Source organism: Dryobates pubescens, chromosome 11, assembly GCF_014839835.1.
Source record: "Dryobates pubescens isolate bDryPub1 chromosome 11, bDryPub1.pri, whole genome shotgun sequence".
Lineage (NCBI taxonomy): Eukaryota > Metazoa > Chordata > Aves > Piciformes > Picidae > Dryobates > Dryobates pubescens.
In genome coordinates this window covers 15502582-15514873 of record NC_071622.1, presented here as the reverse complement: position 1 = coordinate 15514873, position 12292 = coordinate 15502582, and positions in this window count along the sequence as shown.

Here is a 12292-nt window from a genome sequence, read left to right as displayed (position 1 = left end):
CAGGCACTTGCATCCCAGAAGGCCAATGGTGTCCTGGGCTGCATCAAGAGAACCGTGGCCAGCAGATGGAGAGAGGTGATTCAGCCACTCTGCTCTGGGAAGACCTCACCTGGAGGTGATAGAAATGGACCTGATGGAGCAGGTCTAGAGGAGAGCACAAAAATTATCAGGGGGCTGGAGCAGCTTCCCTGTGAAGACAGGCTGTGGGAGCTGGGGTGTTTCATCCTGGAGAAGAGAAGGCTCTGGGGTTTCGTTTAAATATCTGAATGGGACCTACAGGAAGGATGAGGAGAAGAACTTGTAGTAATAGGAGGAGGTGAGCAGGGTAGATTTAGGCTGGTCATCAGGAGGAAGTTCTTTACAATGAGAATAAAAAATACAGGAACCGGTTGTCCAGGGATGTGGTTGAGACCCTGTCCCTGGAGATATTCAAGATCAGACTCAATGTGGTTCTGAGCAGTCTGATCTAGTTGGAGACGTCCCTGCTGAATGGAGAGAGGTTGGACAAGATGACCTTCAAGTGTCCCTTCCAACCCAATGCAATCTTTGAGTCTGGGAATTTCACAATCTATCTTTAATGTAAAGAAAGGGAATGAGTCTGTGCCTGACAATCAGTACCCTATTCTCTTCCTCTTCCTCTTCTCTTCTCTTCTCTTCTCTTCTCTTCTCTTCTCTTCTCTTCTCTTCTCTTCTCTTCTCTTCTCTTCTCTTCTCTTCTCTTCTCTTCTCTTCTCTTCTCTTCTCTTCTCTTCTCTTCTCTTCTCTTCTCTTCTCTTCTCTTCTCTTCTCTTCTCTTCTCTTCTCTTCTCTTCTCACTTCTGCTTGCAAAACATGCTGAATCTAAACAAATCAAAATATGATACCCAAGTAAAGCCTTGCTCCATTTAAGCCAGTCTTATAGGCTCTAATAGAGTTTGCATTTGTATGCTGCTATTTATGACAGTGGTGCTGTTTGGGCTGTTTAACTTATTCCAACATTTTCATTACCAGGTCTCTGTTAGATGAAATTTGCAACTCGACCAGACAAAAACAAAACCAAACAACAAACCAACAACCTAAAAAAAACACTTAGAATTTTGGCCTGAAATACTTTATCTAATTTCACCCACCAGCAATACTGTTATTTGCTAAAATTAAGCCAAAATCTAAGTATTCAGAAGCTGTAAACACACAAAATACCACTTCTGAAGTTCACGCCTCTGTTACTGAAGCTAACAGGGCCCCCTTTTTTTCTGCAGTGCAAACATTCCATGAAATTGTGGTTCTTGTGTTTATTTCTTTGTTCTGCTGGGACCTATAGCTTATAGCTACAGAAAGGCAGAACAGCACTGTTTAATTCAAGTTTTTGATAGATCGGAGCTGGGGTTGCTTAGCCTGGAGAAGAGGAGGCTCAGAGGAGACCTTATTGCTGTCTACAACTACCTGAAGGGAGGTTGTAGCCAGGTGGGAGTTGGTCTCTTCTTCCAGGCAACCAGCACCAGAACAAGAGGACACAGTCTCAAGCTGCATCAGGGGAAGTTTAGGCTAGTTGGTAGGAAGAAGTTCTTCCCAGAAAGAGTGAATGGCCATTGGAATGGGCTGCCCAGAGAGGTGGTGGAGTCACTGGAGGTGACACTGGATGAGGCACTTGGTGCCATGGTTTAGTTGATTAGGTGTTGTTGGGTGATGGGTTGGACTTGATGATCTCAAAGGTCTTTTCCAACCTGGTTAATTCTATTCAATTCTAGTCTAGTCTAGTGTAGTCTAATCTAGTCTATTCCATTCTATTCCATTCCATTCCATTCTATTCTATCACAACCCTGTTGATGCAATTTTATCAACAGCAAGGTGAACACTAAGAGGATAATGATATCAACTTTTCTTAGGTAAGAAAGCTATGAAAAAGGACAAAAAATACCTCATGATTAGTGTCCTGCACCTGGGGAGGAATAACCCCCTGCACCATGCAGGTGAGGGACTCACCCTCTGGAAAGCAGCTCTGCAGAGAAGGACCTGGGAGTGCTGGTGGAAAGCAACTTCACCACGAGCAAGCAATGTACCCTCATGGATGAGAAGGCAAATGGTCTCCAGAGGTGCAGTAAGAAGAGTGTGATCAGCAGGTTGAGGGAGGTTCTGCTCCCCTTTTTCTCTGCCCTAATGAGGCCACATCTGGAGGATGGAGGGCTAACAAAGATGCTGAGGGGCCTGGAGTATCTCTGTGAGGAGGAATGGGTGAGAGACCTGGGGCTGCTAAGCCTGGAGAAGAGCAGTCTGAGAGGGGATCTGATCAAAGCTCAGCAAGAGCTAAAGGGTGGGAAGCAAGGGGATGGGGCCAGACTCTTTTCAGTGGTGGCCAGAGACAAGATAAGAGGCAACAGGCACCAACTGGAACTCAGGCAGTTCCATCTGAACATGTGGAGAAACTTCTTTGCTGTGAGGGTGATGAGCCCTGGAGCAGGCTGCCCAGAGAGGTTGTGGAGTCTCCTTCCCTGGAGAGATTCCAAACTCAACTGGACTTTGTGTTCCTGGGCAAGTTGCTGTGGGTGTCCTCGCTTTAGCAAGAGGGTTGGACTGGATGATATGCAGGGGAACCTTCCAATGCCCAACATGCTGGGATTCTGTGATTCTGTGAAAGACTGCTGGATTCCAGTCCAACACTTTGTTGTGTAGACAGCAAAAATGCTCAAGCTGTTTGCACAGGCACTGGTCTCAGTTGTTTTGCTGTAATCCCCCAGTTATTTCATGAGAGGGGAACATGGAATATTTCATTTAGCCTTTTACAAGAGTAGCATGAACTCACTGCATGCTTCTTTTTTCTAGGTCAGAGTGTAAACAAAAGATTTTCTCTGGGCATACAGAAGCAATCAAACCTCGATGGCATTATCCTGTTATTATCCCATGAAATGGGATCATGTGACTCTGGAGAATACTTTGTTCTGTTTTACAGTCAGGAGTTTGGTTTTATTTCATTTGTTGTTGTTGTTGCTGGAAACTTTCTGAGGAGTTCAAGTGACATTTTGTTGGAGGACAGCCTCAGTGATTGTTTCTCTCCATAACAGCCACACTGACTCTGAGCAGAAGTTAGTTATGCCTTGAAGAAAATGTAGGATTTGTGACTAACATTTTACTCTGGGTATTTTTTTCCTCTGTGCTTATGTAAGGGAGGTGTGTGTGTTATGTGTTAAATTCAACTCTTTTAAAAGAGGACTAAAAGATTAAAAAAAAAAATAAAATAATCAGAGGGAAATAAAGCTTTTGATTTTCCTTTCCCTGACAGAGAATTACCAAGTCCATCCTTTTGTCTGGAGATAATTTTTGTTATTTATACTGCACATATCCAAGAATTTAATTAAACATGCTGCAAAGAATGGAAGTTATGGTAACTATGTGTGCAAAAAGGTCAGCAATATTTCTCAGGAAAGGCTTGGCCTCTGTTGCTGCTTGGGTTTTGGCAAAGCACCCTTTTTAATCACATTTGGGAAATAATAACTATTGTTTTCTTATTTATTAAGTGTTTTTCAGATGCCTCATAAAACGCTGTACAGCAGATACTGCCTTCTGATTATGCAGGATGCAAAGTCCCTGCTTGCTGCAGCAAGCCTTGCTTCACAAAACCTACAACTGCTCTTTGCTATTTGAAGCACTGCAAGGCATAGATTAAGAGTCTGGAAAACTCCAACAGCTGCTTGTGGAGTTCCCAGGCATCTAGATATCTATGGGCTTAATCCTCTGTGGCACATGATGCCATGGTTTAGTCATGAGGCCTGTGGTGACGGGTTGGACTTGATGATCTTTGAGGTCTCTTCCAACCTTGGTGACTCTGTGATTCTGTTATTGTGTGATTCTTTGAATAGTAATTTCATGTATCAGCATCTTAATAATCTAGGAGACACAGCTAAGAGCATTTTTGTTTCTTTTTACAGTAATTCCCTCGTATTGCCATGTCATTATCATAATGTCACTGGGAATTTTGCAGGAAATTATATGGTGAGTATCAGTGAATCATACACGCTCTGAAATCATCTCAGATCAACACAAGAAGGAGGGCTGATATGCTAATGCCTCTGGCTCTCAATTAGGAAAACATTCTGATAACAATAAAAAAAGTGCATAATAGTTAATTGAGATAACTCACCCACATTCCATGCCCCTTAGGTTTCGATTTTAAATGCAGCTCTTTTCTGCCCCTTTGGGGTAAGTGGAAAAAAAGAAAAGTTGCTGTTTGTGGTTTAATTTGCTTTTAACACTCATAATAGGTGTTATTGATAATAGCTCCAAGCCTTAAAATATTTATTGTACCTTCCTCATGCTGTGGAAGAATATATCTGAGCATTAAACTGCCTTTGTAAAGTTCTGATGGTAGTAGAAAGCTGATGTAAATGTAGTAGGAAAAGTCTCCTAGGTATTAGGTTATGCTGTGGTATGATATTACCTTTAATTAATCACTCACTCATTCTGTTAAGGGAAACAATTTGCTTGATGCTAAAGAAAAATAAAAGCATTCACAGAAGGTATTTATAACATTTCAGGTTGGACTTGATGATCTTTGAGGTCTCTTCCAACCTTATTGATTCTATGATTTGTGTGTCATGGAATTTTAAACCTTTTAAGAATAAAAATGAATTTTTTTTTTTTATTAGAGTTTCCTTCTTCTGATGTCTCCCTGCAGAAAAAGAAAAGAAAAAATAAAAGCTCAAGAAACCTTTTTGTTGAGCCCTGAATTCAGCCCAGTGGCAATTTTTGTACGTTACAGATCAAACAAACAAAACCAGAAACCCCACTGAAGGGTCATAATAAGTCCTAAAGATAGCATCCTGCTGGAACAGTACTCTCAGAGGAGCTCTGAAATCATTTTGCTATGGAAAGGGAGAGGGAGAGATTCAGAGTATTGGGTTAATCACAGGAAAGAAAAGAAAACTGTTAAGGGCTGGAGAAGTGCCATTGTTCCTGCATTTAACTGCATTACAGCATCCCTGTTGATTGCAAAGACTGTTTTTGGACCATTCCTTTTAAAACTTTGGTTAGAAGTGAGGTGAACTTAAAGCCAACACTAGCTTCAATGCTGTCATCTGTTACTTTTGTCCTCTTTGTCTCTATTTCATTGGATTGTTCTTCTTTCCATCCCAGATGGTTTAGTTTCTTTTCCATCCCGTCAGTCTCTCTTTCTGATTCTCTTCTCTTTAGGACCACGGAAGGTTTCATTAGAGAATCTCTGGCACTTGGCTATTGATGAGCCCAGCCCTGCCCCTTGACACAGAGACACAAACCAAGAGCTAAAACAACCCCTGATGGCAATAATCTCACCATTGGCATCAGTGATGCTGGGGCAGACACTGGGCAAGTACTAGACTGGACTCAGTAGCAGATGATAACTGGATTGAGGAGCTGGATTTGGGAACTGGGTTCAGAAGCGTAAGGATCAGCATCAAAAGCAGAATGGACAGAGTCCTCCTGGGACACTGGTCACTGAAGAAGAGGATTGACCTTGGTGATCCCTCAGCTTGCTCCTGAAGATGCCATTCATAGAATGGAATCCCTTGTTGGGCAGTCGAGTATCACCTGTCCTTTCTGCTCCACCCTGCAAGTGTCACCTCTGCCTTCCTCCCCGCCAGGGTGGGACACAGGCTGTGGCAGTGCCCTTGGTCTGCAGAGGAGCAGGTCTCAGGCAGAGCCTTTCTGCAGCCCAGCCCTTGGCACGAACTCTGCCCATCATCTTTTCCCTGCTAGAAGCAGCTACTGACTGTGCAGACCTGCCCTGAACTTCAGAAAGTGCCTCAGTGAGCAGAGACTGAGCTGGGAAGTGACAGAACTGATCAGAATTGGTTCCAGTCTTGCTCAAAGCAGGACACTCTTGAAGCATGCTTTAAGCTAGTCCCTATCAAACTGACCTTCATGAAACCCTGGTACCATGTTGTTGTTATTTGCCATTGACAAATTATAGGCTTTTTCACATGGTTACCACTGGGGATTTTTCTTCTGTGTCTTTTCCCTAAGGCTGTTTTTTTCCCTGATTTAGTTTAAGTGCAGCTTGCTGGCACTCCCTGTGTGACAGCTGGAAACCCTGTTTCTGCTTTCTTTTCACTTGTTAAATGTCATCCCTACAGATGACTGTCACCTCTGTTTGCTAACAGCATAAGTGAGATATGAAAGGAAATACATGTAAGATTCACAGTTAAATGTTCATTTTAACATCCTAAATGTTCATTTTAACATCCCTTACATGCACACAGTCCTGTGTCACATCTAGGATTTTCTGTCACTGATTGTGAACTACTTTTGGTAGCCCCAAACAAGAAGAGGGAAAGGTGTGCCAAAATCCAGATTTTTTTTATTGTGGTTTTAAGTCTATGAATGGTGACTGAGCACAAAATAAATAAATAAGCTTATAAGCACTAATTTCAAAGTCCCCTCCCACTCCTAACATTGTCTCTGTGATTCTGTGATAACTTTGCTGTGTCTGGAAAGCTGTCATGTAGTCACCACATTCACTTGCCATCGAGTATCCTTCTCAGCTGTAGTAATTTTCTTTTTCTTTTAAAGCTATTATCCTTAAAGAATAAAGCAGAAGAAAAATGCACATAATAACTGCTACAGTAATCCAAAAAAAAATTAATCCAAAGACTCAGGGATGCTCTCTGAATTTTGATTTAAGGCTTTCAGCTGCATTTGAATAAGACTCTAGCAGCATAAGACAGAAAGTGAAAGAAAGCTCAAAACTACCTGACTAAAATCTTTGCTACTGCTGTGATTTGGGTGCTGAATCCAGATTGTTTTCTTTCTTATTACTTAATCATGATTCATTAAAAAATATAGGGGAAAAAATAAGAAATATGAGTTTCCCAGTAGATACTCCAATCCTAAAAACTCTTCAAGCAACTATTAGCTACAGTCTTATCTGCATATTGGATAAAGTTTAGGTGCAAAAGGAACCGATCCCATTCTAGTGCCCCAGATGTTGGTAAGAGTAGTGTAGTCACCTGCCCATAACTTAGTCCATGGTAGCCAGTGTATTGCTTGGCAGTTTCAGTGAAACCAAAAGACTGTTTGTCCTTGTCACCTGAGATATGATTAATTACTGATGACTTTCAGAAATGTTAAATGCTTGTCCTTGCTAATACATCAGAATATAATAATGAAATTAATACTCATTATGAGGATGTTTCTACAAAACTCTGGAGGAAAATCTGCAGAAAGTGTGCCTCTTATTATGCAGATTCTGTTCTGAGTGCTTCTGAGCTTCCCAACCTTCTGGCTACTCAGAGAGAAACACAGATGGTAACTGCATTCACTTTGGTGTTGGGTATCTGCTGACCTTATTGACTTTCAGAATGAGAAAACAGCAAAATTGTGGTTATCACCATGGATTGAGCAGCACTACAGGCTTCAATCCTCAATGAACACTGAAGAAATTTCCTGCCTGTCTCTGTTTCATCTTCCAGACATTTAGTCATGGAATATTCCTTGTGATATGAGTCAGTATGAAGGAGATTTACAGAATGGTTAGGTTGGAAAGGACCTTGAACTTCATCTAGTTCCAACTCCCCTGCAGTGGGCAGGGATACCTTCCACTAGACCAGGTTCCTCAAGGCCTCATCCCATTTGGCCTTGAACACCTCCAGGGAGGGGGAATCCACAACCTCCTCCCTGGACAATCTATTCCAGTGTCTCACCACCCTCACTCTAGAGAATTTGTGGTGAGATGTTTTCAAGGTGCGCAGAGAAGAAGAGTCAAATGTGAAAATGAGGCAAGAATGGAAAGATCATCAGGTCTTTAGATATTGTAGGGATCATGCATACAACCTGGTAACCATGGGAATAAAAAATCTTTAAATTCTGTTTTTCTTTCCCTCAGGACAGGGTGGGAAATCCACTCAGAATCATTGCTCTGTTACCAGGGATTCAGAAGAAAAGAAAAGGCTTTTAAAGATTTGCAATATTCCATTCTACCTGCCAACATTTCTCTTATGCTGCTCAGCACAGATGGACTACAGCTCCCACGAGGAAGATTCCAAGGGGAAGTTACCATTGCACTAAGACATCTACTATCAGAAAGGTTTAATAAACTGTTCTTTTCCTTAGAAGATCAAAAATGTCATGTTATATATCTTTGGAAAATATTTACTTGACTTTTTGTCTGCTCAGCAGCACGCAGTGGGAGCTTTTGAATATTAGTGGAAACTTAAAGAGAGAGTAAAAACAGAGCACCAGCCAGCAATAGGTATAGCAGCAAAATCACCCAAGCTAAAGGATATGGGAAATATGCTTGTGCAATAAAACAAACAAAAACACCGCTGGAAACTTGTTTCTCCAACAACTTCTCAGAACAAAATCAATTGTGGCATGGTAAACATAGCTACAGCAAATGACAAAATGCAGTGCATCATATCCAGCTTTTTCTCATTAAAGTGGATCTATGACAGAAAAAGCTGGAATTGAAGTACTTAAATTCTAATTACCAGATTCCACTAAAAGCTTTAGATACAGTCAATAAAATAATGATTATTCTTAAACCTACAATGATCTTACAAGCACAGTAGAAGGCATTGGGTTGGTAATGCCAGACACTGTCTACAGTGCCTCATGATGCATCACCCACTATCCCTATGCAGCCTTTTTCTGTGTTTAAGGCTCAGTCTGTCTTCAGCAAGCACAAATTCAGGCTGGGTGAGGACTGGCTCAGGAGGACACCTGAGGAGAAGGACTTGGGGGTGTCAGTTGATGGCAAACTCACCATGAACCAGCAATGGTCACTGGCAGCCCAGAAGGCAGCTATGTGCTAGGCTGTATCCAAAGCAGTGAGAGCAGCAGGACAGGGAGGGGATTCTGCCCCTCTGCTCTGCTCTGCTCTGCTCTGCTCTGCTCTGCTCTGCTCTGGTGAGACCTCACTTGCAGCATTGTGTCCAGTTCTGGTGCTCCCAGCACAAAAAGGACATGGAACTGCTGGATCAAGTCCACAAGAGGCCATAAAAATGATCAGAGGGCTGGAGAACCTCTCCTGTGAGGACAGGCTGAGAGAGTTGGAGCTGTTCAGCTAGGAGAAGAGAAGGCTCCAAGGAGAACTTAGAGCAGTATTCCAGTACCTGAAAGTACTACAAGAAAGATAAGAAGGGACTTTTTGCAAGGGTTTATAGTGATAAGATAGGAGGGAATGGATTGAAGTTTGAGGAGGGCAGATTTAGACTGGAGATTAGGAAGAAATTCTTTCCAGTGAGGGTGGTGAGGCACTGGAACAGGCTGCCCAGGGAAGTCATAAATGCCCCCTCCCTGGAGGTGTCCAAAGGCCAGGTTGGATGAGGCCTTGAGCAACATGATCTACTGGAAGGTGTCCCTGTCCATGGCAGAGGGTTGGAACTAGAAGATCTTTAAGGTTTCTTCCAACCCAAGCCATTCTATGACTTTGTGATACATCCTCACTGTGACATCATGAAGCATTTTTCTGAGTAGGTGACTGAAATGCAAATGGTGACAAAAATCCTCAGAGAACAACCAGAGATTTCTTAACTTTGAAAAGTACCTTTCCTGCTTTTTTTTTTTTTGCTTTTTTTTTTTGCTTTTTTTCCCCCAATGGATTTCTTCCCACTTACTTCACACAAACAGATGGCACTTAATCACAGTTATCAGGTATTACATTCAAAGCCTGGATCTGCACTTCTTTGTGTGGTGTCATGCAGAGATTCGACAGGCAAATAAATAACAACATGTAAAGTGACCCCTAATATTTAACTTGGAGAAGAAGGACTGTGAATCTCACTACTCAATGTATCAACATGAACCTTCCATTGTAAATCTGTACCTTCTTTCCCTCTTGGTGAGAAATTTCTGCTATACAGCTTCCACCAACTTTACAAAGACAATGGACTGGTTATATAAAAAGTGAATAATAAACACTTTCAATGCTATAAATATTTTTTGTGTGTAGGCAGGTTTCTAGTATCTCCTTACCTAAACCTTGAAGTTTGTTCAGTGTGGTTTCTAGATTCTCTTGGCAGTTTACAGAATACAGAATTAACCAGGTTGGACAAGACCTTTGAGATCTTCAAGTCCAAGCTATCACCCAAGATCATCTGATCAACTAAACCATGACACTAAGTGCCTCATCCAGCCTGCTCTTAAACACCTCTAGTGATGGTGACTCCACCACCTCCCTGGGCAGCACATTCCAATTCCTTTTTAACAGTTGCCAAACAGAAGTTTTGTTTCTGATTCTTTAATTGATTTTATTTTACTGTGTCATCAATCATTTCACTCTAATGTTCACTGACTTCAGAAATTATTGAATTTTTAAAAATCATTTTTCCCCCCTTCCTCTTTCAGTAATGACTTCACCTCCGGACTTCTTGTTTCATATCTCTACCTGTGAGGCATAGAAAATGACAATAGAAAGATAAATGCTGAGTGGGATGTCTGGAACATCTAGATTCACAAATTGCGTTGGGTTGGAAGGGACCCTCAAAGGTCATTTTGTTCAACATCCCCTGCAGTTAGCAGGGACATCTCCAACTAGATCAGGCTGCCCAGGGCCACGTTGAGTCTGACCTTGCATTTCTTCAGGGTTGGACCTCAACCATCTCTCTCTGCAACCTGTTCCAATATTTCACCATTCTCACGGTGAAGAACTTCCTCCTAATGTCCAACCTAAATCTGCCCTGCTCCAGTTTCAAACCATTGTCGCTTGTCCTATCACTGCAGCCCCTTCTAAACAGTCCCTCCCCAGCATTCCTGTAGATCTCCTTCAGATATTGGAATGTACCTCTAAAGTCTTCCCAGACCCTCCTCTTCTCCAGGCTGAACAGCCTCAGCTCCCTCAGCCTGTCCCCATAGGAGAGGTGCTCCACACCTCTGATCATCTTGGTGGCCCTCTTCTGGACCCACTGCAGCAGTCTCTTTTGTGTTGGGGGTCCCAGAGTTGGTTGCAGCATTCCAGATGAGGTCTCACCAGAGCAGAGCAGCATGGCAGAATCACCTCCCTCAGGCTGTTGTCCATGCTGCTGAAGATGAAGCCCAGAATGAAATGTGCTTGTTGGCTCATGTCCAGCTTTTCATCCACCAGCACCCCCAAGCCCTCCTCCATAGGGCTGTTCTTCATCTCTTCATCCTCCAGCCTGTATTAATATCAGGGGTTGCCCAAACCCAGGTGTAGGACCTTGTACTTGGGCTTGTGTGACCTCAAGAGATTCACACAGACGCAGTTCTCCAGCATGCTCAAGCCTCTATAGATGACATCCTGTCCACTTGGTGTGTCAGCAGCACACAACTTTACCAGACTCAGCTGATATAAATACTCCTAAGATAATTATAGATGTGGATTTCTAAGATATTTATGGATACCAATGTATGATAGATACATGGATATGGAAAATTTCTAACATATTTAAGTATGGACCTGATGGAGCAGGTCCAGAGGAGAGCCTCAAAGATGATTATCAGGCTGCAACACCTCTTCTACAAGCACAGGCTGAGGGAGCTGGGGTTATTCAGCCTGGAGAAGAGAAGGATCTGGGGAGACCTAAAAGCAGCCTTCCAGTACCTGAAGTGGGCAACAAGAAGGATGGGGGGAACTGTTTCTAAAGTCCTGCAGAGATAGTATAAGGGGCAATGCTTTCAAACTAGAGAAGAACAGATATAGATTGGATGTTAGGAACAAGTTCTGCACTATGAGGGTGATAAAACACTGGAACAGGTTGCCCAGGGAGGTAGTTAAGGCCCCATTCCTGAAGATATTGAAGGTGGGGTTTGACAGGACTCTGTTCAACCTGATCTAGTGGAAGATGTCCCTGATGACTGCAGGGTGGTTGGACTTGATGACCTCCAGAGGTCACTTCCAACCCAAACCATTCTATGATTTAAGCAATTTCCCCCTCTGTGGTGTTTTTTTGTGTGCGTTTTTTTATTTGGTTGGTTTGGTTTTGGGGTTAGGTTAGTTGGACTTTGGTTTGCTTGGTTTTGACATATTTTAGTGGTTTTTTTCTTCCCCTCTTCAAATTTGAGATCTTTTCTCTTAATGTACCTGTTTGGCATGCTGTATCCAAGCAGGTGGTGTTGTAGGAAAGAGTGATTTAAAATGGAATTCAATATTTTTGCCTTTTTACTTCTGCTGATACATCTCTGCCTTTAGTCTTGACCAAGAATTTTAGTCTTGATTGATCAACACTATATATTTTGTTTCTCCTGCTATTTACTAATGAGCTACTAATTTCCCCTTATTGAGCTGCTAATGAGTTCTCCTTAATCTCAAGGATGTCTCTCAACTGAAAGAGGATCTTTCAGCTGAAGTCTGCAGATATTCCAGCTACATTTCCAGAATTCTCACCCT